This window comes from Euphorbia lathyris, chromosome 6 (genome assembly GCF_963576675.1).
Source record: "Euphorbia lathyris chromosome 6, ddEupLath1.1, whole genome shotgun sequence".
Lineage (NCBI taxonomy): Eukaryota > Viridiplantae > Streptophyta > Magnoliopsida > Malpighiales > Euphorbiaceae > Euphorbia > Euphorbia lathyris.
Window position 1 is genome coordinate 73,319,727 of NC_088915.1, and position 26,670 is coordinate 73,346,396.

Sequence of the window (26,670 nt, forward strand, 5' to 3'; positions counted from 1 at the left end):
TCTGGCCAAAGCATGTTGGGAATTTTTTTTCTTCAATCAAGCATCTCACCATATTGAGGATTGTACAGTTTTTACGCTCCGCAACTCCGTTTTGCTGAGGCGTATACGCTGTAGTAAGCTGTCTTCTTATGCCTTGTGTTTTGCAAAATTCTGAAAATTCTTTGGAGTTGAATTCTCCTCCTCTATCTGTTCTTAAGCTGCACATTGATAGACCACACTCTTTCTCCACCATTATTTTGAAATTTTCGAAAGTCACAAAAGCTTCACTCTTTTCGTTCAGAAAATAAACCCACAGCTTTCGACTAAAGTCATCTATGAATGTTAATATGTACCTCTTTTGACTGTAGCAGGCAGGCGAAATAAGACCGCAAATGTCTGAGTGTATGAGCTGTAATTTCTTTGTGGCTCTCCAATTACTCTTCTTTGAAATGGCTACCCTGTGTTGTTTTCCCATCATGCAACTTGTACATTTTTTTGTTGGGGTTTTGATGTTTGGCAGACCTCGAACCATCTCTTTGTTGTGCAACAATGCTAGATTTTTATAGCTCAGATGCCCAAATATTTGATGCCAAATTTCACTCGATTCTTCAATTTGTGCGTTGAAGCAAGAAGGTGATTTCATGAGAATGTTTGCAATAACTACAAACATTTTGTTTGCTGTCATTTCGCTTTTCATTATAACACCACGGGTCGGATGATATAACTTGCACACTCCATGTTTGATAAGAATGGTGATTCCTCGTTCTTGTAATTGACCTATACTTAGCAAGTTATTACGCAATTCAGGTATATAAAAAACATCACTCATAATTTGGATTTGGCCTCCAACTTCGAGCTTGATACTCCCTTTCCCCATCACCATCAGCTTGGAATCATTCCCAAGTTAACAGAATGCTTAAAAACTTCATCAAGTCGTGTGAACCACTCTTTGTTTCCTAACATGTGGTTCGAACATCCAGAATCAAGAAACCAGATCCCTTTCCTTTTGTCTTGTTTGAGATCAACTTGCGCCATTAACAACATCTAATCTTCATCATCGATCTCGGCATAGTGAGCCCGTTTCTCTGAATTTTGACATTCATACTGAAAATGTCCCAAATTGTGACATTTATAGCATTCAACAGCAGATTTGTCAAAGAACGATCGAACTATGCCTCTTCCTCGACCTCTAAACGTTCCTCTGCCTTGTCCACTTCGGTCTTCATGTGTAACTTTCAATACTTGATCTTCTTCTACAGATCCTTTCATCATTTGTTCGTGAATTAAAAGGCTGCTTTGGAGTTCATCCACAGTTAAAACATCAACATTATTTGATTCTTCAATTGAACATACCACGTAGTTGAATTTTGGAACTAAAGATCGAAGAATCTTTCCTGTGATATCAGCTTCTTTGAGACTTTCACCACATGATTTCATCCTCTTGGCAATTGAGAGTGTTCTTCTAAAATAGGCATTGACACTTTCCCCTTCTTTCATCTTCAGAATTTCGTATTCAGTTTTTAGGGTTTGAAGTTGTGCTCTTTTAACCCTTGTTGACCCTTTAAATTTCTGCTTCATCGAGTCCCAAATCTGCTTGGATGTATCATCGTTCAGAATGGTTTCCATAATTTCTCTGTCAATGGCTTGATAGAGATAATTCTTCACCTTCTTTTCTTTCAATTGCTGTTCTGCAATAACTTTAGTCTCTGCTTCTGATGGCTCTCTTCCTGTTGGAATCTCTGTTATTCCGTCTTCTACTAGGCTCCATAATTCCTTTGCTCGAAGGAAATTCTCGGATTTTTTACACCTTATTCTCCTCGAGTAATATTTTGGTTCATGTCATAAGATGTGGCTAAGTTTTACATTGTTTTAGGCTGGCCGCCACAAACCTACCGCAACCGTCCTCATTTTTCCAGGCTCGGGACCGGCTGTAAATGCCACCAATTGACCGTCACAGGCGGAGTTACCTTCTTCATTTATTCAGTTTGAGAATAAAATGAGGGAAAACCGACTAATGTCGTTTGGCTGCATGTAAGAGGAGAGCGCTTGATGTGTCAGTTAGGAGGACTGAAGAGTGGCAAATGGATGTAACGGTGAGGGATAGAGGAAGACCTAAGAAAACTTGGAAGAGAGTGATTGAGAGTGATATGAGTTTATTGGGGATTGAGGAAAATATGGAAGTGGATAGGACAGAGTGGAGGGAGAGAATTTATGTCAGATTGATTTCACGGTTTAATATGATGGTTCATGTTAGCCGACTCAGAGTCATTTTGGGACTAAGGCTTTGTTGTTGTTGTTGCATTATCCTCCACTAATATCATCAAGATAAGTGGGATATTTGTTTGGCTTCACATCCTCCTGTTGTCTAACTTTGAAGACTATAGACTTTTAGGCAGATTTACCTTCTTCATTTATTCAATTTCTTTAAAATGTCTTTGGATTAAGGAATTTCCGGCAATTTGGAGTACATACACATTTATAGAATTAGTATTTACAAGCAAAAAACGTTCATAAACAGTTTCCAATTTTTCCAATTCATTAATACCAACTTCTTCTTCAATTGGGACTTATTTTGACTGCATTAACTTTGAAAATCCTTTTGCTCATCTTTGATTCCGACATAACAGGGTGTTGTAGATTATGAGTTGTTACCATATTTAGGTTTGTGGTGATTGAGGGTAGATTGCTCATAATATAGATAGCGATAGTTTTCATCCCAAGAAGATTGCAGATTTTCCTCGTGGGCAGTGAAATGATCTACTAATGGTCTATCCATTCAGATCCTAGTTATTGAGCATAACCAACTACTATCGATTTGTTTGGCGGTAGCCATTGTTTACAGATGCATACATTTTACTATGTAGGTTGAAAGCATAGGTTTTAGTATCATATCAATGCTTTTGGGTCCTAACCAAGAGCTTCCTGCAAATGTTGAAGCTGCAGTAAGTGATCATATTTTGGCTGCTGCATGTTTTTAAATAGTAACACAATTTAGTTTTAAAAGATTAGTCAATTTAGGTTTTCCTTCTCTACTGATTTGTTTACATTAAGAGACTAACAAATGGAGCAATCAGTTGAGATAGATTTTAGTAATTAATTTAAAGTGTTTTAGAATGTTTGGAAGTTACTTTTAGTATTTCTATAAGTAAATAAGTTGCTTAAAGCCATATGAACAAAGACAATGGAAAAAAGAGAAATTCTTGATTCTTATATATTGAAGTTATGAATTCTTATATGTTGAACGTCGTATTCTTCCTGCAAATCTGATTTTGATATGGTTTATATAGGTTCTTCACCTGAGCAAAATTCTTCAAATGGACATAATTCAGATGACAAAAGAGATTACTTCAAATATATAAGGATTTCTTCTTCAAAAGAATTTTGATATGACTTCATCTTCGAAAGATTTCTCTGAATTGCAGCTTTCAAAGTCAAAATCTAATTGGGAGAAGTGGAAGATGAATGCCGTGGTAAATACCAAATTCGTGATTTCTCTTTGATAAAACTGTTGGAAATGGTTTGTGAACATTTCTTACTTGTAAATACTAATTCTATAAATGTGCATGTACTCCAAAATGCGCAATATTCATTAATGCCAAGCCATTTTAAAGAAACTGAAAAAATAAAGAAGGTAATTCTGCCCAAAAGTCTACAGTCTTCAAAGGTAAATTATGCTCTGGTTGATGGCAATAATTATCCATCCGCGGAAGGAAATGGAACTGTTCATGCAGCTCCAGAGGTAAACAGGTGCCTCTAGTGGTAACTGAAAGTTCTCCTGGGGATCTCGAGAGGCAATTTGGTCCCTATTGTACTCCAACCCATTAATTTATCAAACGGGGCTGCTGGCGAAACATCCTTTAACACAACCATATGGGTATAGGTAGCCGTCTCAAAAGGCAAACATGCTTTAGATATTGGAGGTCAATGGAATGTAACAACACCAAGGTCCCAAGCGCACGCAGTTGATACATAGTTTATTATTTTTCAATCTCAACCTAAGCATTAGGAAATGCCTTAGCATACAGTATAAAGCTGTTGTTTCAAGAGTCTCAATCAAAGGGCATGCCTTTTGAGAAACTGCTAACTAATCAAGTCCCGCCGCAGTCAACAGATAATAATACCAGCTATGCTGCAAATTTGTGTGCTGCTGATTCTAGCACTGTTTCAGATGATTATGATGATGACCATGACAGATGATGATGATGCACTGCCTGTTGAAGCCATATAAATATTTCATTTATCTCAATGATGATATTACTTGAGGAGAAGAAAGTGTAGAAATTCCCATGCTGGAATTGGTTTGAAAGTATTTACTTTATTTCATCAAGTTTGACATGTGAAGCCAAAGCTTAAATTAATTTAACTCTACCACAACCACATAAATAGTTATTAACAATTTAATCAAATAACCTTATATCTTTAACCAATTAAACTAATAGGCTACCGTTAAAATTCGGAATTTTAAATCTTAAACAAGCAACCAAACGTCGTCCATCATATATGTTTCTCAGTCATCAAATCCTATGTTTCCATACTTATTATCCTAATCAATTTAAACCCACTATTAGAATATGTATTTAGTTATCATTTATCTGTATCATTCTGTTATTTATCTCTAGCCTAAAATATAGGTTCAGTTGTTGACTATAGTCGTTCACTGCAGAGTGAACTGTATTCTGTATAAATACTAAACTTCATATCAATAACAATCACTGAGAATCATATTGTTACATGGTATCAGAGACCTAACTCTAACCCTAATCTTCCCTCTTTCTTTCCCACCTTCACCGAGACACCACCTTCCTCCTCCCATATACGGCCGCCACCGTCGCCGTTACTGATTCCGGCCACCTTCTTCTACCGATCCAGAAAAACCGAAACACCACCTCCCTCTTCCCATCGCAAATCATGAGCACCAAACAAAATTCCACAACCGGTACCCCGCCCAACACAAACTCGTACATGAATAACACAGGCACAAACCCTAATCACCATCCTTCCCTCACTGTCTCCAACATATCTACCTTTATAAAAATAACCATCGACATCGAAAAAGGGCATTATCCTACTTGGGCTGCTCTATTCAAGCTCCATGCCAAGGCATTCTAGGTCCTGGACCATATATTTCCTCCATCACCCACAAACCCTTCCGCCAATACTCTCCAACAATCCAACCCTGATCTCTGGTTGATGCCGTTGTTCTTTAATGGATCTATAGCACCATCTCCTTCGACCTTCTACATACTATTATTGAAGCCGGCTCCACAGCCACCAGGACCTGGAGTCGTCTACAAAAGATTTTCTCAGACAACAAAAATTCCCGAGCTCTCTTTCTCCAATAAGAGTTCTCCAAAACCAAGCTTAGTGACTATTCTGACATCTCCGCCTACTGTCAGCACCTCAAATCCCTGTGTGATCAATTATCAAATGTGGATTGTCCGGTTACCAATGATCAGATGGTGTTACAGCTTATATCCGGTTTGACTGAGGCATATGATACCGTTGGTACTCAAATTGGACATGGGGATCCTCTTCCCTCTTTTTAGAAAGCTCGATCCATGCTTATTCTAAAGGAAACAGCTCGTGCCCGCAAGAATCCTCCTACATCTGAACCCGTTGCATTGACTGTATCGTCTGTTGACGCTGCTGTTGTGCCATCGCACCACTCCTCATCCTGACTCGTGCAATATCGCGGCTCCTCCTCTTACCGCGGCGGCAGACATAGTGGCCATTCCTATCGCGGCAGAGGCGGTCGACACCACTACTGGTCGTCTTCGCCACCACATTATCGCCCTGCTACCCTTCCTCCTTGGGGATATACCTACCCTTGGGCACCACCGCAACAATGGGCAACTCCTCCATGCCCTTATCCTACATCAGGGCGGCATCCATCACAATCTGGTATTTTAGGACCTCGTCCTCACATGCAGCAAGCACACCTTCATATGGAATCACCATCGTATGTGCCTACCGATATTGCAGAAACTATGCACACCATGACACTTGCTCCACCTTCTGATCAATGGAACATGGACACTGGAGCTACTTCACACATGACAGCCGACAAAGGTACACTCACCTCTTATTTTAATTCGAGCCTCAATGAAAATATAATTGTTGGTAATGGTCATTGTATGTCTGTTTATGGATCTGGTAATGCATATTTAGCTTCTAATCATCACCTTTTAAAGTTAACCAATGTTTTGCATGCACCTCACCTTATCAAAAATCTTATTTCCGTCCGTCAATTTACTAAAGATAACCAAGTTTCTGTGGAATTTGATCCTTTGGGGTTTTCTGTGAAGGATTTACAGACGGGCACTATTATCATGAGATGTAAAAGTGCCGGCGCCCTATATCCAGTCACCTCTAGCTCCCACAATTCATTGTCGTCTCATTATGTTTTTACTGTTTTATCTTCCGCCGTTTGGCATAATAGATTAGGACGTCCAGGGCTTCCTGTTTTGAACGCCCTGCTCAATAAAAATTTGATTTCTTGTAATAAAGTTAAGGATGTTTCTGTTTGTTCTTCATGTACTAATGGAAAAGAAGTAAAATTACCTTTTCAGTCCTCCAACAATTTTGCTTGTATGCCATTCGATTTAATTCATAGTGATATCTAGACATCACTCGTTCTTAGCTCGGGTAGTCATCGTTTTTATGTATTATTTCTAGATTCTTACACCAATTTTCTATGGACCTTTCCGTTAGCCCACAAATCACAAGTCTATTCAGCTTTTCTTATTTTTGGGTCATATGTTCGAACTCAATTTGAAAGAGAAATTAAGGTTTTTCAGTGTGACAATGGGGTGAATTCAATAATAATTCCTTTAAACAATTTTGTCAAACTAATGGAATGCAATTTCGTTTCTCATGTCCATACACCTCACCTCAAAATGGCAAATCAGAACGCACCATTCGCACTATTAATAATATGATTCGAACAGTAATGCATCATGCCTCCATTCCTCTTAAATTCTGGCAACATACTCTCGAATTAGCGACTTATCTTCTAAATATATATCCTCACAAAGTTCTAGGATATCAATCACCTACAAAAATTTTGTATAATCAGGAACCTACCTATTCTCCCTTGCTCATCTTCGGATGCCTTTGCTTCCCTCTAATTCCATCCCAAACACGAAATAAGCTCGAGTCTCGCTCTTATCCATGTGTATTCTTAGGCTATCCACCTAATCATCGAGGATATAAGTGTCTGGACATGTCTAGGAATAAGTTAATCATCTCCCGCCATGTCGTTTTTGACGAATCGACACTTCCGTTTTCCACCGCGCCTCTCAATTGCGCTTCTCCCCCATAAATTCCTACCGAGTCGGACAGTAATTTACTACCCGCTGTCCACTTTCGAACTCCTACTCCCCATTCATCAGTCGTTAGCCTCGAGTCCATCGCGTCACCCTTATCTGTCGTATCGAACTCAGTAGCGTCGTCCATGTTACCTGTCGCTCCATCTAGTCCAAGCACTTCGTCCGCGTCATCTACCCCTAAGTCAAGTCGAGTCAGTCCGTTCATGTCGTCTGCTGTCCCATCGAGTCTAAATAGCCCGTCCGCGTCGTCTCCCGTCTCGTCACATAATCTCAGCCCATCCGCATCTTCATCTGCGAGCACAGTGCAAACGCAATCCTCCGAGTTAGTATTGTCTTCCATATCCTCCTCTAATGCATCACAAACACCTTCTGCTACTTCTGCCCCCTTCCTCAATTACAAGTTCCTAATACTCATAAAATGACCAGAAGGGCCCAACATGGAATACACAAACCCCGTCGAATGCTAAATCTCTCCACTCTAACACAACCTACCATATCTCTGATTCCAAAAACACCTTCGCTTGCATTAAGTGATCCAAACTGGATACAAGCCATGACTGATGAATTTGAGTCTCTTATTGAAAATAAGACGTGGGTACTTGTACCCCGTCTGAAATGTGCTAATATTATTCGTAGTTGGTGGATTTTCAGGCACAAAACGATATCAGATGGCTCCTTTGAGCGATATAAAGCAAGATTGGTTGGAAATGGGTCCGGACAGTTGGCAAGAGTTGATTGTGGTGAAACATTTAGCCCTGTGGTTAAACCAGCTACTATTCGTACTGTCCTCAACATAGCTTTGTCTAAAAATTGGAAAATTCTGTAATTAGACGTCAAAAATGCCTTCTTGCATGGGGATCTTAATGAAATAGTTTACATGCATCACCCATTGGGGTTTCGGGCTTCCAGGTATCCTGATCATGTCTGTCTGCTACAGAAATCATTGTACAGCCTCAAGTAGGCTCCTCAGGCCTGGTATCATCGGTTTGCTAATTTGTCATCAAAATCGGTTTCACAAATAGCATCTCTGACAGCTCATTATTTGTCTACAGGCAAGGCTCTGACACGGCATACATCCTTATGTATGTCGATGATATAGTGCTAATAACCTCTTCTGACACACTTTAGGCTTCCGTAATGTCCCAATTAAGCTCCGAATTTGCAATGAAAGACTTGGGCCCTCTGCATTATTTTTTAGGCATATTAGTGACTCACTCTCCTGGCTCTCTATTCCTATCTCAGCGGAAGTATGCTTCCGAAATAATTGAAAAAGTCGGACTCAGCTCGTGCAATTCGGCTACCACTCCGGTTGACACCAAGCAAAAGCTTAGTATCTCTTCTGGTTCTGCTTACCATGACCTCACCGAATACAGACGATTGGCTGGTGCACTTCAATATCTCACCCTTACCGGGCCTGATATTTCATACGCGGTTCAACAGATATTCCTGTTCATGCACAACCCCAAAACTACACACATGGTTGCCCTTAAACGCATCCTCAGGTATGTTCGGGGCACTCTTGCTTTTGGCCTCACACTCCTAGCATCTTCTCCCAACCAATTGATTTCATACACGGATGCCGATTAGGCAGGCTGTCCCGATACTCGTCGATCAACATCAGGCTACTGTGTATTCCTAGGGTACAATCTAATCTCTTGGTCAGCAAAAAGACAGCCAACAATGTCCCGTTCCAGCGTAGAGGCCGAATATCGCGGTGTTGCCAACGTCGTGTCTGAGACATGCTGGATACGCAATCTACTTTTAGAACTTGGCTGTCAGATTCAGAAATCTTCAATAGTGTATTGTGACAATGTCAACGCAGTGTATCTAACAGGCAACCCGGTTCAGTACCTGTCACACCCGACCCTAGACGACCTCAATCGGCATCGGGCGTGAAATAGAAAGATTATAATCAACACCTAGGAGTCTCCAATTTATTCCAATATCATAATATCATATTATATTACAATTGAACTACCAAAGTTCTAACCATAATTCTAACAATAAGCAGCCAACCTCCAAACCTCACCTAATCGGTCGGTAACCTTCTCTATAACCTGTACTTTATCACCTAAAAACATTAAAACATTTAAAAAACGTGAGACAAAAATCTCAGTAAGAAACTATCAGCTATAAAAACCAACTTTACTTAACATAGCTACATATATATATTTAGAAAGGGATTTAATCAAATGTAAAACCTTAAATCAAAATCAATCATAACCGAAAACATAATCCAAATGAGCTTAAAACATTGAATCCATCCTCGAGTTTCTCCCCTTAAGTATCAATACATAACCACATATCACTACAACAAATGAGCACTTGTGCCACAGTTAAAATCGTGGCACAAGTTTAAAATTTCTATGGCTACACTACATAGCCACAGAAATTCTTCCGTGGCACAAGTGATCGTGGCTAACTAGTTGCCACGGAAATATAATGGTCATGGCATAAATGAGTTCTTATGCCACGGGAACGTCCGTGGCTAATCACATCATTTTGCCACGGATAAACTCGTGGTAAGAATAAAATACATCTGGCAAATAATAGCAACCCGTGGCAATCAACCCAACATAGCCACGAGCAAAACCGTGGCAAAAGTAAAATAATTATGGCTAGAAATCTTGTTTAGCCACGAGCATAACCGTGGCAAAATAGAACCTCTAGCTAGAAATTTTGTTTAGCCACAAGCATAACTGTGGCAAAAATAGATTCATTGTGGCTGTAAAGATTTCCTAGCCACGAGCATCATCGTGGCAAACATAATCAGTGGTAATTTATTTTTAATTTATTATTATTATTATATGATCTTTTGAATGGAGGAAGCTCATTAAAATCAATATAAAAGTGAACAAAGACTCAAATTTCAACCAATCTTGTCAAAAATAATATTTATTAATTAAACATGAATCTTTCTAGATCCATCCAATAAAAATCCCAATAGGAAAAGAAATCTATCAAAAGTATCCAATATAAATTTTTCCCCATCAGTACCATACAAATAATAATAGAAGAAATCATAAGAAAAAATGAGATTCGCAGCAAGCTTCCAAAGATTGGAGTTACCCCACTCGTAGTTGAAGAAACCAAATGGTTTAATTCACCAACTATTACAAAATCAACAATCAAAGTTAAGACAATATTTATATATATTAATATTACGAACGCAATTCAATAACTGCAGATGCAACCAAATCACTTACAGGCTGACTAGTTAAATTTAACCACAGATATTACACTAGATTAGAGTATATTTTAATTCCAAATAAATAAAAAGGTTAGCTACCTCAACAAAAACGACTCATATAAAATCCTACAAGTCAACTAGCTCAACTACAGAGTTTGTTTCCTCAACTAACAAAATCCTACGTGCACTCTGTAATTTTAAAGTAAAAAACAACATGAACATGAACGACAACAATAACATAGAAATGCAAGGATAAACATTGATCCAAAGGCTCAAAAGCAGTCCTAAAGAGTAAGATGTAAACCTTGTCAATTGAGAAATACAAGAAGCCTCCTATTGAATGAGTAACATAAAAACCAAAGCTTGTTTCCACTATGCAAAGCCATGCTGGACCATATGTGGTGTCAAATTCCTGCAACATTACATGCACACAAAAATGTATAAATCAAACTATGTATTCCGACATCTGGAACTAGTTCTGTAAACAGAATTGGAAACATGTTTTGCTAATACCATTAAGAAACAATTGATTACAATACTGTCAAGGCATAAGCCCAATAACATATAAAACAACCAGAAATAGAAAAGTTCTATAATGATTTAGATCCACCGCATCTTATTTCTTAATATCAATTATCTTTTCATGTAAATGTATGTTCTTTTTTGCCCTTTTCTTTGGCTTTTGGATTAAATGGTTACTTGACATTATACCAGATCCACAATAGACATTAGTTAGAGAAATAAAAGGTGAAACTAAAAAAAGGACCAAGCACATATGAATCCTTTAGGAACTTGTGTTCCATAGAAATTAAGAAGCAAAGTCATTGTAATAGGAATCTCAATAGTAATGCACAGAAACTACCTTAATCATACTCCAAAGGCAAATAACATCTTCCATATCCATAAAACCAAACATGCCAATGCAGCAAAGGTGCTTCGGATGAAAACCTGTTTGAATATTCCACAAATCATCCAATAAAAAGAATAAAAGGAAGAGACGAAAGACGCACCAAATAGGGCCCGTCAAGTTCGTGAGCTCCGTCGCAACTCCAAGTGAGCATCCAAGGTCAAAGGGGACGGAGACTATGCTCTTCCATTAATAGGTTCACTATGGTTCTGATTGCAAAGGTTTTCACATATTAACACCTGATTGTAAAAGGTATTCTGTTAGAAGTCAAAACTATTGAGCAAAGGGAAAACAGAAGCAATAATCATTCAATCAATCACAGAACTTACTTGTCATTCAGTATGGATGACACAAATTGAGCAACCATTATGAGTCAAAGAACAATTTTCACTATATTATGAAAACAAATAGAGCATTGAAGTGCATAATGACACAAATAACACGACTTATTTGACATAATTATTATTTAACATGAGTATGACATACACCAATCCGAATTGTGAAGGAAAACAGAATGAAATGAAATGAAATTTTTGTGTTTATGGATGTATTAATTCAGAGTGTAAATAAGTTCCAACTTAAATTGCCCAAGAAAAAGATTGATCCACCTCAAACCAACAAATATTGAAGCAAAAGTTAAAAGAAACAACCTTTCAGAGTGTCTCTAAACAAAATGCTATACAAAATTAACAAAATTAAGAATAAGGAATTGCTTATTTTGAGGCAGAGTAGGCTGATTTATAATCAATCTGCTATTGGACATGAAACAGACATGAAATGAACACGGACATGAAACGCAAAAATGCTACTAAAGAGGAGTGTCCGTGCAACATAGAAAGCATCTGTACAAAACTTGGGAATCTGCACAGAAGAAAATGCTTCCTTTTTATTCTGCCCCCTAGAAAGCAGTCAACCCTCGGTATATATCCACTTGCAAACCAGAAATCATTTTGGTCTGTGCTGCTTCATATCTAGTTTGGCTTGAGTTTTGAAGGATTCCACACCTTATGTGACTTTTTTCTTACTCTATATCTACTTTTTCTTGTGATCATTTGCTACAGTATTCTATGTCGACGAAACAGTAACCACAACTCTGATTCTTTTCATCTCACTTTACTAAACTTTATCTCTTGTTTATATGCTATCCATACCCATATGATAATATACTAGTCAAATCTTTCAATTTTTGAAGGCCTAATAAAATAATCCAGACAAAAAGATTTAAATTTGATGACTAAAGCCTGATTTTCCAATTAGTTGCAATTTTAGAAAATTGACAAATTGGAAAAGGAAAAAAAAAAGGAGGCCCTAAAGACTAGAATCCTCTTTTTCATGATTTTTCACAAATTTTTTTTCTTTTTGCTATTTGGCAAGTTCCTAGGGCAAAAGGTTCTTTCACTGTAAAATAGAAGGTTAGCCTAAACTGGCCAATTTGTTATAATTTTAGCCAAAGGGTAAAATTTGGCAAAATAATATTTTTTTATTCATATAGTACTTCTAATTTTTTTTATCTACGACTTTTAAATAACAAAAACTAAGGGGAACTTTTTTTTTTCCAATTCTAATAACTTCTTATATTATTGAAAAGAAAATGATTACTTAAGTTTTCAATATATATTATTGTTTTGTAATTTGTAATTTGTAAAAATGACAGAAGTAAGTGACTTTTTATGAAAATTTTCCCGATACATTGCTGTTCAAATTCAATTTGCATTAGTTTTGCTAAAAGCACAAATAATGCTAAAGTTGTCAAAGCAAGAAGTTTTTATTAAATTTAAAATGTATGGAAAAAATTTCAGCCTAGGGTTTGTTAATTTTATACTTTGGCTAAAATTCCAGCCACTCAGCCAACTAGAGCTAAAACTGCTAAAATTAGAGGCTAGAGTCAAAACAAAAAATTATGAAGAGGTATGGCTTTTTCTAGGCAATATGCCGAATCAGTGTATTCACCCTCCAATTCAATAAATCAAATATAAGCAGGTTGCAGACTATGAATAATGACCCTACCTTTAAAACAATCCTATCGTAAGTGAACCATTCAAACCTCCTTAATTCATCTACAAACTGTAAGGATAGTCACAAACTTTACAATCACAAACCTAAGTTATCGCTTTTTACCTGATATGCAGCTTGCTTAACATAAAATATCGTATATCATACTGGAGGGAAGATAGAAATCACCACAAAGTTCTTACGCCAACCCTTTCACATTTTGCTTGGTCTCCTTTGTAAAAAAAAAATCTAAACCTATGATAATTGTTGGGTGTTAGTGGCTTCAAAATTGTTGACATGATGTTTATACATAAACAAGTAATGTCTAACAATTGGAAAAATGTTGGGAGTCAACCATAGTTGTTAAAGGCGCGTCTCAGACGCACCTCAGTCAAGGCTCGAGGTCTTGAGCCTTGAACCCAGAAAACGAGGCTATATACAAAAGGCTCTTGCCTCGCTCGCATCTGGGAGCCTGGTCCAACATTATGTAGGAGCCACTCAACATGCCCCAGTTATCCACTTACTCCTCACCATGTGAGACACCTAGGTTTTTCACTTTATAAAATTTGCACACTAAGAAAAAGTCACAACAAGACATCAGGAAGGAGGAGCACCCACGACAGGACAAAGACAAATTGGTTTAATAAGCAACCACACATAAAGTAACATCATATTATTACATCATACAATCAATTAAGATCTAATTAAGCAGCAAATACTTCAAACTAATCATAAGCCAATAATTAAGGTGTTGATTAGGATATTTAACTTAGATATACCTTGGAAATGAGGACATTAATTTCAGCATGCTTGTTATCCCAGACAAACTCATTGATGGTATCTCCAGCATGCAACATGACCTCGTTCTTAATTATGTATTCTCTGTATTGGCACCGGTGTGAGGCCTTGTGCAACCATACTTCTCCATAGAGCAACTTATCCTGTAAATTTTTTATTACTAAATCAGTGATGTTCTTCATTATGATAGTCATATAACGGCTATGGGTTAGTGTTATTACCTGGTAACCATTCACATCACACTAAAAAGGGCGATCCACTGAATGTAGGCTACTACTGTGTAATGTTTATCAGCAAACTCCAACACCTATTGGGTTTTGCATCCTCAATAAGTTGTTTATCCTCATTCCATTTATGAATCAATTAGTACAAGTCTAATTTATCCTTATTCCATTTATAACTGTCGAATTGAAACACACTTTAAATTAATTGCAGTTTTTGAAAATTTGCCAACATTAATCACAATTCATGGAGTCTCATAATAACACTTAACTTCACCAGTATATAAAGCAACTACCCTCGTAAGGCAAAATAAGCAAAACAAGTCTTTACAATTGATCATAGATTATAGTTTGATTTACCACATTATAGAAATTAATACTAAAACTACAATCAGCATTTCAACCATGAAACTATGCCTATTCTACGGAATGTAAGGTTTTAAATTGACAATTAGATAGTTAAACAAATAGGAGGCTATAATGAAGAGCCGGATAAAGTATAATCCATCACGGAAACTAAAACATAAAAGATACCTGAGCTAAAGCAGTGGTACAGGGAGCAGCACTGTAGAAGTAGCAGAGGAGGCAAGGTAGAGGAGAGAACAAATCGAGTTGGAGATTCGTTTTTCCATTCTGGTGGCCAGATCTAAAAGGGTAGAGGAGAAAAAATGAAGTAGGATAGAGAGAAATCTGGAGGATATAAACGATGAAATGGAGTGGCGGTATGGTGGTGAATGGCATAAGCCGTTGAAGGGGAGGAGGTGGATCAGACTGTTGGCGATGGTGCGAATTTCTGGATTAGGTGAAGCAATGGAGAACCCTAGGTCTGAATTTGGCGTAAAGAGAAAATTTGGGGAAAGTCTAAATCTGTAACCTTGAAATATTGGGGAAAAAATTGGGGGGAAGGGAAAGAGGCAAAAAAATTCGTGAAAAAGAGGTGAAATGAAGAAAGGCCTAATACATCACCAGCTCCCTCAACTTGTCCATAATAGTAGATTGGCTCCCTCAACTTTACAAGTGTCTCACCAGATGCAAAAATACCTCTAACGTCTAAAATGGTGCAATTTTACCCCTAACATTAGTAGCCAAGAGCAAATTTATAAATTTTGTGAATTTTTTGAATTTTTTGAATTTTTTTGGCAAATTCGTACAAAAGTCAGTATTTTTTTTTCACATCCCAACATATATTTGTGATTTGTTACTGATAAAATAACGCCTGTGTGAAGTGTATATGGAAAGATTCATGACCGAAAAGACAGTTTGATGAATTATTTCTCAAATTAACCCAATTTATCAATGTTAGAGGTAAATATGCTATTGGCTTCCAACATTAGGGGTAAAATTACACAATTTCAAACGTTAGGGTTAAAATTACTCCTGACCCAAAACGTTAGGGGTATTTTTCCACCTGAGTCTGAGTTAATATTATGGTTTTTGTATTTAGTTGTTACATAATAAGCAAGTTTAGGGAGCTGGTGAGACACTTGCAAAGTTGAGGGAGCTAATCAATTTTTATGGACAAGTTTAGGGAGCTGGTAGTACGAAATAAGCAAGTTTAGGGAGCTGGTGAGATACTTGCAAAGTTCAGGGAGCCAATCTACTATTATGGACAAATTCAGGGAGCTAATTATGTATTAAGCCATGAAGAAATAGTGAGCGGAAAATTTAAGTGAAATTGAATGTATTATTAAATAAAATAGTGAGAATAGTAAGTGAAAATTTTGCTACATAATAAATTATTGTTTGCCACCAAATAAATTACGTGTGGCATTAGTAAGTTTATGCCACGCTTAAACTTTTCCCGTGGTATAAACAAGTTCAGCCACACAAAAAAAAAATACCGTGGCAAGATTCGTGGCACAAATATATGTTTGCCACGGAATAAACTTAACCGTGGCATAAATACATCAAGTGATCAAAAGTTTATGGTGGAATCCATTTTTCCCGTGGCTAACTAAAAATATGCCACGAATTTTACATTCTCGTGGCATGATTCGTGGCATGATTCGTGGCACAAGTGCTCATTTATTGTAGTGTATATAATCGAGACGTCTCTTAACATTGCCTATCCCATATGGTCTTAGACAACACTTCGCTGACATACCTAATAGGTCTTCACACTGTGTACACAGGCCATGTCCCTCACTGAACATGGTCTTCAAATATAAAACCAGTGATCCACATAACTCTCGATGGATATAAAATCATAAAATCATAACGTGCTCAAATTTCCTTTGACAATCAAATTCCAAACTATTTCATAACCATAAATAATTTGGCTTCAATTAGCCCTTTTGTATCATAAAAATCATATTTGGACTTCAATCCAAAATAATAACAACAATAACCGCAACAGATTTCTCAATCCAAAAACAATTCGTAAGAAATCATCAAATTCATTTTGTTCAATATAGATATATATTGAAACCAAAAACATATATGTATATATGTAAATCAACCAAATTAAGCCTTAAATCAACATAATCAAATAAAATCTGAAATTCACATAGAAGCATAGTCAATAGCTTCATTTGAACCGTAATTTCACAATAAAAAACAAAATCATGAAAAAACTCAATTTACAAAATACCTGTATAAACCCTAAGATGTCAATTTCTAAAAATTCTTTGATATATTTATACCTTGATAGTAATAGATATTATAATTATTAGGTGTGTGAAGTTAATTTGGTGTTATGGAAAAAGTTTGGAGTTAATTTGATATTTTTATGTGTAAATTAAAAGTTAGGATAATTTTTAAAAGATTATATAAAGATGGAGGATCAAACTGGATTTTCTCCAATTTTGGATAGATATTCTAATTGAAAACAGATGATCATCATCAACTTTGTTTTCTCTTTCTTTGCCTCTTGGTCTTTTCTTATCGTTCCTGAACCGTTTCTCTACCGTTTCTTTGATTTACGGAGATTCGACTGTCCGAATCACTCGAAATTTAAAACATAGCATCCGTATGCATAGATCTAAGTCCTAACCGAAGAGTTTTTAAGTTTCGGCAGTATTTGGAGGAAAACGTCTTAGACAGAATTTAGAGGAGAATCGATCGAGTGTATTTTCTTCAATTAGTAGTGGAAATGGATATTCACTTTGACCGAGAACGAGTTGCCAAAGGAGAAGTTTGTGTTCTTCACATGTCATCTCGTTATCAAATCGCTGTCATCTTTACCAAAGGTCTACCGTCAACACTGTTCGAAGATTTTCGAAATAGTCTCAACGTTCGCCCTCCGAACCTTTCGACTAAGGGAGTGTATTAGACTATGTATTTAGTTATCATTTATCTGTATCATTCTGTTATTTATCTCTAGCCTATAATATAGGTTCAGTTGTTGACTATAGTAGTTCACTACAGAGTGAACTGTATTCTGTATAAATACTAAACTTCATATCAATAACAATCACTGAGAATCATATTGTTACACCCATTTATCACATAATTAAAATATCACTATCACATCTAACAAACCAATACTAATAACAAAAATAACAATTAACCCAATTTAAACCCACTTATAGCATAATTAAAATATCACAATTACTTAATTGTATATTTGGGCTCTCAAGTTGACAAATTTGGATGAATTAGCCTAAATACAATAAATCTCAAGTTGAAATAGTATGAATTACATATGACCATAAGAAAATTAAGTTGACTGATAAGGCCAAAACTAATTGATGAGAAGTTAAAGATAAGGCTAAAACTAATTGATGACAAGTTGAACAACCATAATCTAGTCAAGAGGATAAGATCAAAACTAATTGAACTAATCATAGAAACTCACGCATGGCGTACAATATGGGTTTCATCAAGTTTAAACAGTTTAAGCAACAAAAAAAAATTAACCAGCAAAACCAAAATATCAATATAAAACAAGGACCACAGATGAGCTTCTCAAAATAAATATGTAACATTTTACAAAGGCATTTGATTATACAACTTAATAACACAATGAACCAATCAATCAAACTAATTGTTCTGAAACATAAACTTTTTAAATAATGCAAATTTATTTGTAAGATGGACATGTTAATATAAAAATAAATTATTAATTCAAAACCTCAACTTACTTGAAGCCTCTTATCATCTTTGCTGTAAGAAATGATGGTTTTCGCTGGCCACATTAATTCTGCAATCAGTGCTAGAATATATTTTTTCTTTTTCGTGTTTCTCAAGATCTGTTGAATTACTCATATATTGATATGGATTTTCTTCATGTTTCTTCAATGTCATATTTCCTGCACAATATATACTAAGTTAGAATCATGTGTTTTCTAGATGGATTCACATTTTTCACTATCATTCTACATATTTTTGATTATTTTTTTTATTTCTTAAACATTGAAAGGTAGAACTATTTGGATTTCTCCTTTGGTTTTGATTTAAAAAAAATAACTCAATAGCCATATCCTGCATAAGCAAGGATACAAATAATATATGTAGGTTCGGAAACTTCAAAAGGCAAAAGAACAAATTCCACAAATCATTATATGTATAAACTTAATGGTGCTGCTCAAAGTTTAAATTGGAAAGCCATACACATATATTAAAATGAGGAGCTTTCAATAGATTAGAAAAAGAAACTAAAAATCAGTGAAAGGAATTTGTAGGCAAAGTTTTGAATCGCATCAAATTAACATCTATACAACTAATGAGAGAGAGTATACATACATTTCCTGAAAAAGCGCATGCAGAGCAACCACTCTTCTATAAGTGAAAGCTATTGTTTATTTGATGAGTGGGATAGAGAATAAAAGAAACTTTCTTAATAAAAGGAGGCAATGTTGGTGGAAAGTTGCTCCAGATATATGAGATTTGGGAGTCTAGGGTTTATGTTCATCAATCGTTTTATTTATATATGAGATCTGGCATGGTATATTTGTGATTAACTTTTATCCGTTAGGGTTAACGTGGAGGAATCATTTTGTTTATATATTTTAAAATTTAATAATTGCATTTTTATTTAATTTAATAGATTTTTATATGTTCCCTACATCAACACTTAGGTTTAATTAAAAAAAATAGATAATGATGAAATTTGACTCTAACATTTGTTTTAAAAGTGCAAATTTAGCCTTAACACATGAAATAGTTCAATTTTAATCCCAACGTTTCCAAACAAGATCAATTTTAGCATTATTATATTAAAAATTTGAAAAGGCTATAGTTTGACTATTATTTAATTATCATATTATAAATTCCAAACAAGTTTTATGATAAATTGAAGCAGTTTCATAATTTTTTTGTTGTTTGTAATTATATTAATAACATAATAAAAAATTTAGTCACCTTATAAAAAATCGTGTTAACATGTTTGAGCGAGACTTGGTTGTTAGTATTTTAATATATTTTTAGTAACACATTAAATATCTTAGACTTAATTGAGTTTGGAAGGTCCGACAAGATAATTAAAAAACACTCAAACCATTATTTTCAAATTTTCTCGGTAACATAAAGCTAATATTTATCTTGGCCTATAAACATTAGGCTTAAATTTGGATCATTTCGTATGTTAGAGTTAAATTTGCAGTTCACCTAATAGTTAGTGTCAAATTTGGCCTTTTATCCCAAATAGTTAGCCTCAAATTTGCCCCGTCCAACCTACATATTATCTTGTAGGAACCAACATGACGTTGGATCATCAACATCGTCTTGGCACGTGACAGAGTTCAGGTAAGAAGATATCATTAGTGTGGTGAATATAGACTTCGATTATCCACCATTTATCAGAATATTCAATGGCTCAATCTAGTCGAGTTCACTTGAATTTTCACCGAAACAATGATGAAGAAGTTGATCAGCATGCAGGGCCCCACCCATTAGACTCTCAATACCAACTCATGGCAGAGGAAGTAGGTTCGCCCATAATTTAGCTGCCATGGAAAAAGAGATGGATGACCTAAAAGCCACGTATGAGTTAGAAATGGCCGATGTGTGGTGACAATTGCGGAAAGTGAAAGAAGGTGAGCGAGAAAAAGCCTATCGAGACGTAGAATCAGGTAGGGAATCCTCTACTACCCCTACGATCTTTTCATAGTTCTTATAGCTTTTAATTATAATTATGGAGTTTTGATACCCGAGCATCGACCTAATTATAGTTAAAGTAGATTTAGTGGTTTTCGGCTAAAGTTACCACTTTTATTGAGAAAAATCACATGTCTTATGTTAATTTACATGCAATGTTTGCATAATTGTCCACATGAGATGGCCAAGTGATCCAAAATCCTAGTCCTCCACTTATTTATAAACAAATCAATTGTTTAAAACTTTACATTTTTTTTATTAATGTTATTTCTTTTAATTAGTTCAAAAGGTTATTTTATAAACAAATCAATACCAACAGGGCCGGCTGAGCTTCTAGGCAACATAGACAATTGCCTAGGCCCCCCTAAAAATTAGGGCCTCATATATATTATTATAGTAATATATAGGTTAGTTTGGTTAATTGGTAAAAAAAGAGAGCTGTGATAAATTTGCTACACATATAAGATTTTAAGTAAAAAAAAAATTGTCAGTTTTTGGAAAGTACAAAATATTGCCATATTTTATTTTTGGAAGGATAAAAGAGGCTCCACTCAATTGACTAAATGCTAGTAAGTAGATCATTATCTCCTCTTTTTGTGTTTCATCAGAAAAGAGAGCTGAGATAAATTTGTACATATATAAGATTTTAAGTAAAAAAAAAAATTGTCAGTTTTTGGAAAGTACAAAATATTGTCATATTTTATTTTTGGAAGGATAAAAGAGTCCCCACTCAATGGATTAGCTTTATTGTCTATTGAAAATGAAACATTAAAGGATATTGAATATAAAAGTTTAATTAGTGATTTTGCATCTCAACCGGCTAGATCAATTTTTAGATGAATATTAAATTTGTAATTTCATGTATATAAATATATATATTTTTTCATGTATTTATAAAAGTTCTAAGGTATTCCTCCGAAAAAAGAGAGGATGATATTATATTTAAATACATCTATTTATTTTTATAGTTTTTTTTTTTTTTGTATATAAGGGCCCATATTTTATATTTCGCATAGGGCCTCAAGTAGTCCCGAGTCGGTCCTGATCAGAACCACTTAAATCTCTAATGATCTTCTTATTCACTTCTCCTAAAGGTATCTATGCTGGTCATATTCTATCCACAACCACTTTCATAGACTCAAATTCAAAAATAAAGACTAATACAGAGTATACCAAGCATGGCCGGCTAAAATGGTGAAATTTGTAGGCAAAAAAGTTGTAGTTGAAGGAAAAGGAAAAGGGTATTGGGGATTTTGGGATTGTGGATAAGAGATGACGTTTAGAAGTTCAAATGGTCTGGCTCCAAGTTTGAGACCTTTAATTTCTGTACAATGTTTGAATGAAAAATCTGAAGTGGGTTTTGATGTTTGATCATTTGGGCACTCAACTTCAATAACCTCCTATCCTCATTCAGACATAAAATCTGTGTTTCTTCTATATCAAATATTATTGTTAGACTAACTTGGGATACGGAAAGTTCTATTAAGGTCCTGGTTCATTGGACCTGACAACTAACAAGGAACCATGTATATTTCTATTACTGTAAAATTTAAGGACGAAAACTACCACTAACTAGAGATCTTTGATTCTTCATTTTTAATGCATGTAACCATACCAATTTGGATGAAAAGCAGAACATGATTGCTTACCTTCAGGACTCTAAGCAAGCCACCTTGAATTTTTGGGATTTATGTAACAACCCCACCACTAGGAATGTGATTTCCTTCATTGCAACCTCTTAAACTGAACCTAAAACAACTCAGTATATTATATTTCTTCAATTGACAAGAAAACTGAACATTGGATAAGACCTATCCTATAACAATGCTAGAGGGTTTATGAATAGAAACAAAAGAAACCAAAAACATAGAACCCACAAACACAAAACTGAATATACCGACAACAAAAAGGGGTTTTTCAACAGAGCTGATGGAAAGCCTTTAGAACTTCAAGAATAAACATATAAAAAAACGAAACTAAACAACTTCATGACCAAAATTAATTTGAGGATAACTGAAAACCCTAAATTCATCAAGCAAACCAAGAGCAAGAGAAACACTAGAGGAATCAATATGAGGGAGTAAAGGAGATACTCTTTCTAATTTCTAAGATAAACAACAAATTTGGATGTTCAAACGCACTCAAGCAAGTGGAAGTGTTCAAGAAGTACCTGCTTCAAGGGATGGCCATCGGAGCTGATATCGTGGTCTGGGTTGAGCAGTAGTCGGTGTTCAGACGAGCTCGCAGTGGTGAATCAGTGATAGAAACTAGCTCGCGCAGGTGAATAAATTGAGCAAACAGGTCGAGAAATTCTGAGAGGAAACAATTTTAATTTTGGTTTGAAATTTGGGAGAATTTGAGGGAAACCGAATTTGAAGAGGGAAACGTCTTTCTATTCGAGTTTTGATCTGGAATTTTGGAAGAAAAAAGAGGGAAACGAAATTTTGAGGGGGAACCTAATAAGTAGATGGGCGGTAAAATGAAAATGTTTTAACAAGGGGTTTTTTTATTACTAATATAATTATTAAGTGATTTTAATTTTATTAAGGAAATAAAAATAAAAAAAATTTAGTTTAGAGTGAATTAATAAGGGCAAATTTTAGTCAAATTTAATAAAAAAAAAGTTTGCTTACTAATAATATAGTGAGGATATTTAGTCTTATTATATGTATGAGCAATATACTTTTAATAAGTGTATTTTATACCTTTATTAAATTTTACATATTAATAGTCATTTTTCTTATAGTGAAAGCAATCTTTGAAAGTGAGCTTCCTTCAATCCAAAGTTTGGTAACCCGCCTGATCGCGCACATCGCTGAATCTGCAGGCGACAGCTGCGGTTTTTCTACTGTTCAGCAGCGCACACGACCACCGCCGGAACCGGATTACAGGATTGTGAGATGGGTGCCGCCGCCAGCCGGGTGGGTTAAGGTAAATACAGACGGTTCGACATTGGGATCGTCTGGTCATGAAGGTGCTGAGGGTATCTTCCGCAATACGAGAGGGTTTGCTAGAGGTTGCTTCGCATTCCGCGTTGACAGTCCTTTTGCGCATATTGCTGAGCTTCGGGCAGTTCTTTTTGCAATTGATTCGGCATGGGAGAGGGAGTGGAACAACCTATGGGTTGAATCAGACTCGTCATACGTGGTTGGCCTGTTCACCGGAAGGGAAGGGGGGGGTGCCGTGGCAGCTCAGACAGGAGTGGCTTCTAGCGAAGGCATGGTGCGCTCTTATGAACTTCAGAATCTCGCACATCTACCGCGAAGGAAACCAGGCTGCGGATCGCCTCGCGAAGTTCGGAACTACGGCTGCTAATTTGACGTGGTGGCACTCTGCACCGTCATTCTGTCAATCCTTTATTTTTGATGATCTCTATAATGTAGCGCACGTTCGTTTCCTTTAATTCTTTCTCTCTTTGTATTTTTTCATTTTTTGGTTCGTTTCGGGTTGTTTGGAGCTCTTCGTTGGGGTGCCGACCTGGTCGGGATGTCATCGTTGGGCCTCATTCTCGTCCCAGCATTCTAATAAAAAAAATATTAGGGAAAACACACACTTAATGATACAGATTGAAAGAGATAAATGAAGGTTTTAATCGTAAACCAACAAAGAGGTTCTTCTCTAGCTAAACTAGAAGGAGTGAATCCCAATAACAAGGTTTAAACTTAAGTTCTCAAAGAGAATGATTTTTTATTGATAAAAGTTGGTTCATCCTTACAAAATAAGGGTTTAAATACATCTTCCTAATGATAATAAAAGACAAGGACTACCCCTACTAGGGTTTCAATAAGGCTATCCGTAAAAGGGTAAAATAGGTGATACGCCCCGACAATCAGTACAATGGTACAGGTACGGATTGTCAGGGTTGTTGGTGAATTACTTCGGGAGGAAGTAAACCTAGAGATCCGCCCATGGTAGATGTTGATACGCCTCTTTGTGTACTCCTAGATCCGCCCCGCTCGTATGTCCTAGGGATCCGCCATCCTCGGTATAACCTCCGTGGGTTTGATGTCTGAGGATCTGCCAGAGCACGCGTGATCAGTTCTGCCAGTTAGGATGTCCGTATCATTCTATCCTTCTTTAAAAGATCTCGGCACTGATTCGTCTTTGTTGAACTCCAAAGGACCATCTGACTTCCACGGGCTAAGGTCACGGATGTTGAACGCTGGTGATATTTTACCGAGCCAATTCGGCAATGCTATATGATAGGCATTGGCATTGATCTTCTTGGTGACCTTATATGGCCCGTATTTCCTAGGCCGAAGCTTGCTGCTTGTGGCGTTGGCGAGTCTCTCTTGGCCCAAATATACCATAACCTCATCCCCAACTTCAAACTGTAGGTCCCTACGGTGTTCATCCGCATTAGCCTTTAATTTCTGATTTCTCTTCTCAAGAGTCTCTCTCACCTCTTGGTGCATCTGTACATAATCCTTAGCCAGCTGGTTGGCAGTCACGTTTCCTTTAGGAAGATGGGCTATATCAAGGACGTGATTTGGGGTCTTTGTGTATACTACCTCAAATGGGGATCTCCCGGTTCCCGAATGTACAGAGCCATTGTAGGCGAACTCAGCTTGGGCTAAAACCACATCCCACATCCTGGGCTTATCCTTACATTTGCTGCGCAGTAAGTTTCCCAAAGTTCTATTGACCACCTCGACCTGTCCGTCTGTTTGAGGGTGGGCGGTGGTACTAAACTTCAGAGACGTATCAAACAGAGCCCACAACGTTCGCCAGAAGTGACTGAGGAACTTCGTATCACGATCCGAGACAATGCTCTTAGGTACGTCATGTAGCCTGACAATCTCTTTGAAGAATAGCTTAGCAGTCGCTGAGGCATCATTAGTTTTACGACAAGGTATGAAGTGGGCCATCTTTGAAAACCGATCAACCACAACAAAGATGGAATCCATGCCTCTTTGAGTTCTGGGCAACCATAGGACAAAGTCCATGGACAGATCCTCCCATATGGTCTCTGGCACAGGCAAAGGTAGCTGCAAGCCAGCATTTGTAGTGCGTCCCTTGGCGGTCTGGCAAATATAACATCGTTCTACTAAGTAGGCAACATCTCTTCTCATCTTAGGCCAGAAATAACGAGAACTCACTGCTTCATATGTCTTGTCTCGCCCAAAATGCCCTCCAAGGGATCCGCCATGTAGATCACGAACAACCTTTTTGCGGATGGAAGTGCAGGGTAAGTAAAGTTGGTTGCCCCTCATGAGATACTCATCCATCAGATGATACGCCCCATCCCCATGCTGGTGTTGACACTTCTCCCAAATACTGCCAAAGTCAGGATCCGCCAAGTATTCTCCTCTGATGTGTTCAAAACAATCGGTCTCCAGGTTGACTGTTTTTATTAGTGACACCCTTCGACTCAAGGCGTCCGCCACCTTGTTCTGTTTTCCAGCCTTATGGATAAGCTTATAGGGGAACTTATCTATAAAGGCGGACCACCAGGCATGCATGGAGCTTCGAAGTTGCTTCTGACTTCCCAGGTACTTGAGAGCTTGGTGGTCAGTGTAGAGGATGAATTCTTTCCCCACCAAGTAATGTTCCCACACTTTCAACGCCCTCACTACAGCATAAAACTCTTGATCATACGTGGCCCACTTTTGCCGTGCCTCACAGAGCTTCTCACTGAAATATGCAATGGGCCTCTTTTCTTTCATCAAGACTCCACCAATCCCAACTCCACTGGCATCACACTCAACTTCGAACAGTTTATGAAAATTGGGATACGCCAGCACGGGCGATGTACTCAACTTTTCCTTGATCAGGGCGAAGCTCTTCTCTTGGGCATCCGCCCACTCGAACCCCCTTCCATTCTTCAAACATTCCGTCAACGGGGCCACTATGGCACTGAAGTTCTTGATGAATCGGCGATAAAATGTTGCTAGCCCATGAAAACTCCTGATATCCCCCACATTCCTCGGAGTGGGCCATTCTCGGATGGCTCTTACCTTCTCCCCATCAACTTGGACCCCATCGCCACTAACCACGAACCCAAGGAAAACCAGGCTTTCCATGATGAAATCACACTTCTTAGTGTTGGCGTATAACTGGTGTTTCCTTAACAGGTCAAACACTATCCGTAAATGCTCCACGTGCTCCACCAAGGTCTCGCTATGAATCAGGATGTCATCAAAATACATAACTACAAATTTTCCAATCACCGGGCGAAGCATCAGCCTCATAAAAGTACTGGGGGCGTTAGTCATCCTG

At 37.0% G+C, this 26,670-nt stretch overlaps 2 long non-coding RNA genes across 8 annotated transcripts; both read right to left on the reverse strand.

The window, feature by feature from the left end:
- Positions 1 to 10,237: 10,237 nt before the first annotated feature.
- Positions 10,238 to 18,536, reverse strand: LOC136231986 (uncharacterized). 7 transcript variants are annotated; one of them, XR_010690218.1, is made up of 5 exons: positions 18,498 to 18,536; positions 14,416 to 14,501; positions 14,176 to 14,337; positions 10,802 to 11,643; positions 10,238 to 10,417 (listed from the first exon to the last, which is right to left on the reverse strand). It is a non-coding gene; the product is annotated as an uncharacterized lncRNA (long non-coding RNA). The 7 variants fall into 7 exon arrangements; XR_010690217.1 differs by lacking the exon at positions 18,498 to 18,536 and adding an exon at positions 14,950 to 15,326; XR_010690214.1 differs by lacking the exon at positions 18,498 to 18,536 and adding an exon at positions 14,950 to 15,326 and having other exon boundaries at positions 14,416 to 14,594.
- Positions 18,537 to 18,584: 48 nt separating this feature from the next.
- LOC136232605 (uncharacterized) lies at positions 18,585 to 22,794 on the reverse strand. The gene is made up of 3 exons (XR_010690560.1): positions 22,622 to 22,794; positions 22,101 to 22,200; positions 18,585 to 18,665 (listed from the first exon to the last, which is right to left on the reverse strand). It is a non-coding gene; the product is annotated as an uncharacterized lncRNA (long non-coding RNA).
- Between the last annotated feature and the right edge of the window lie 3,876 nt (positions 22,795 to 26,670).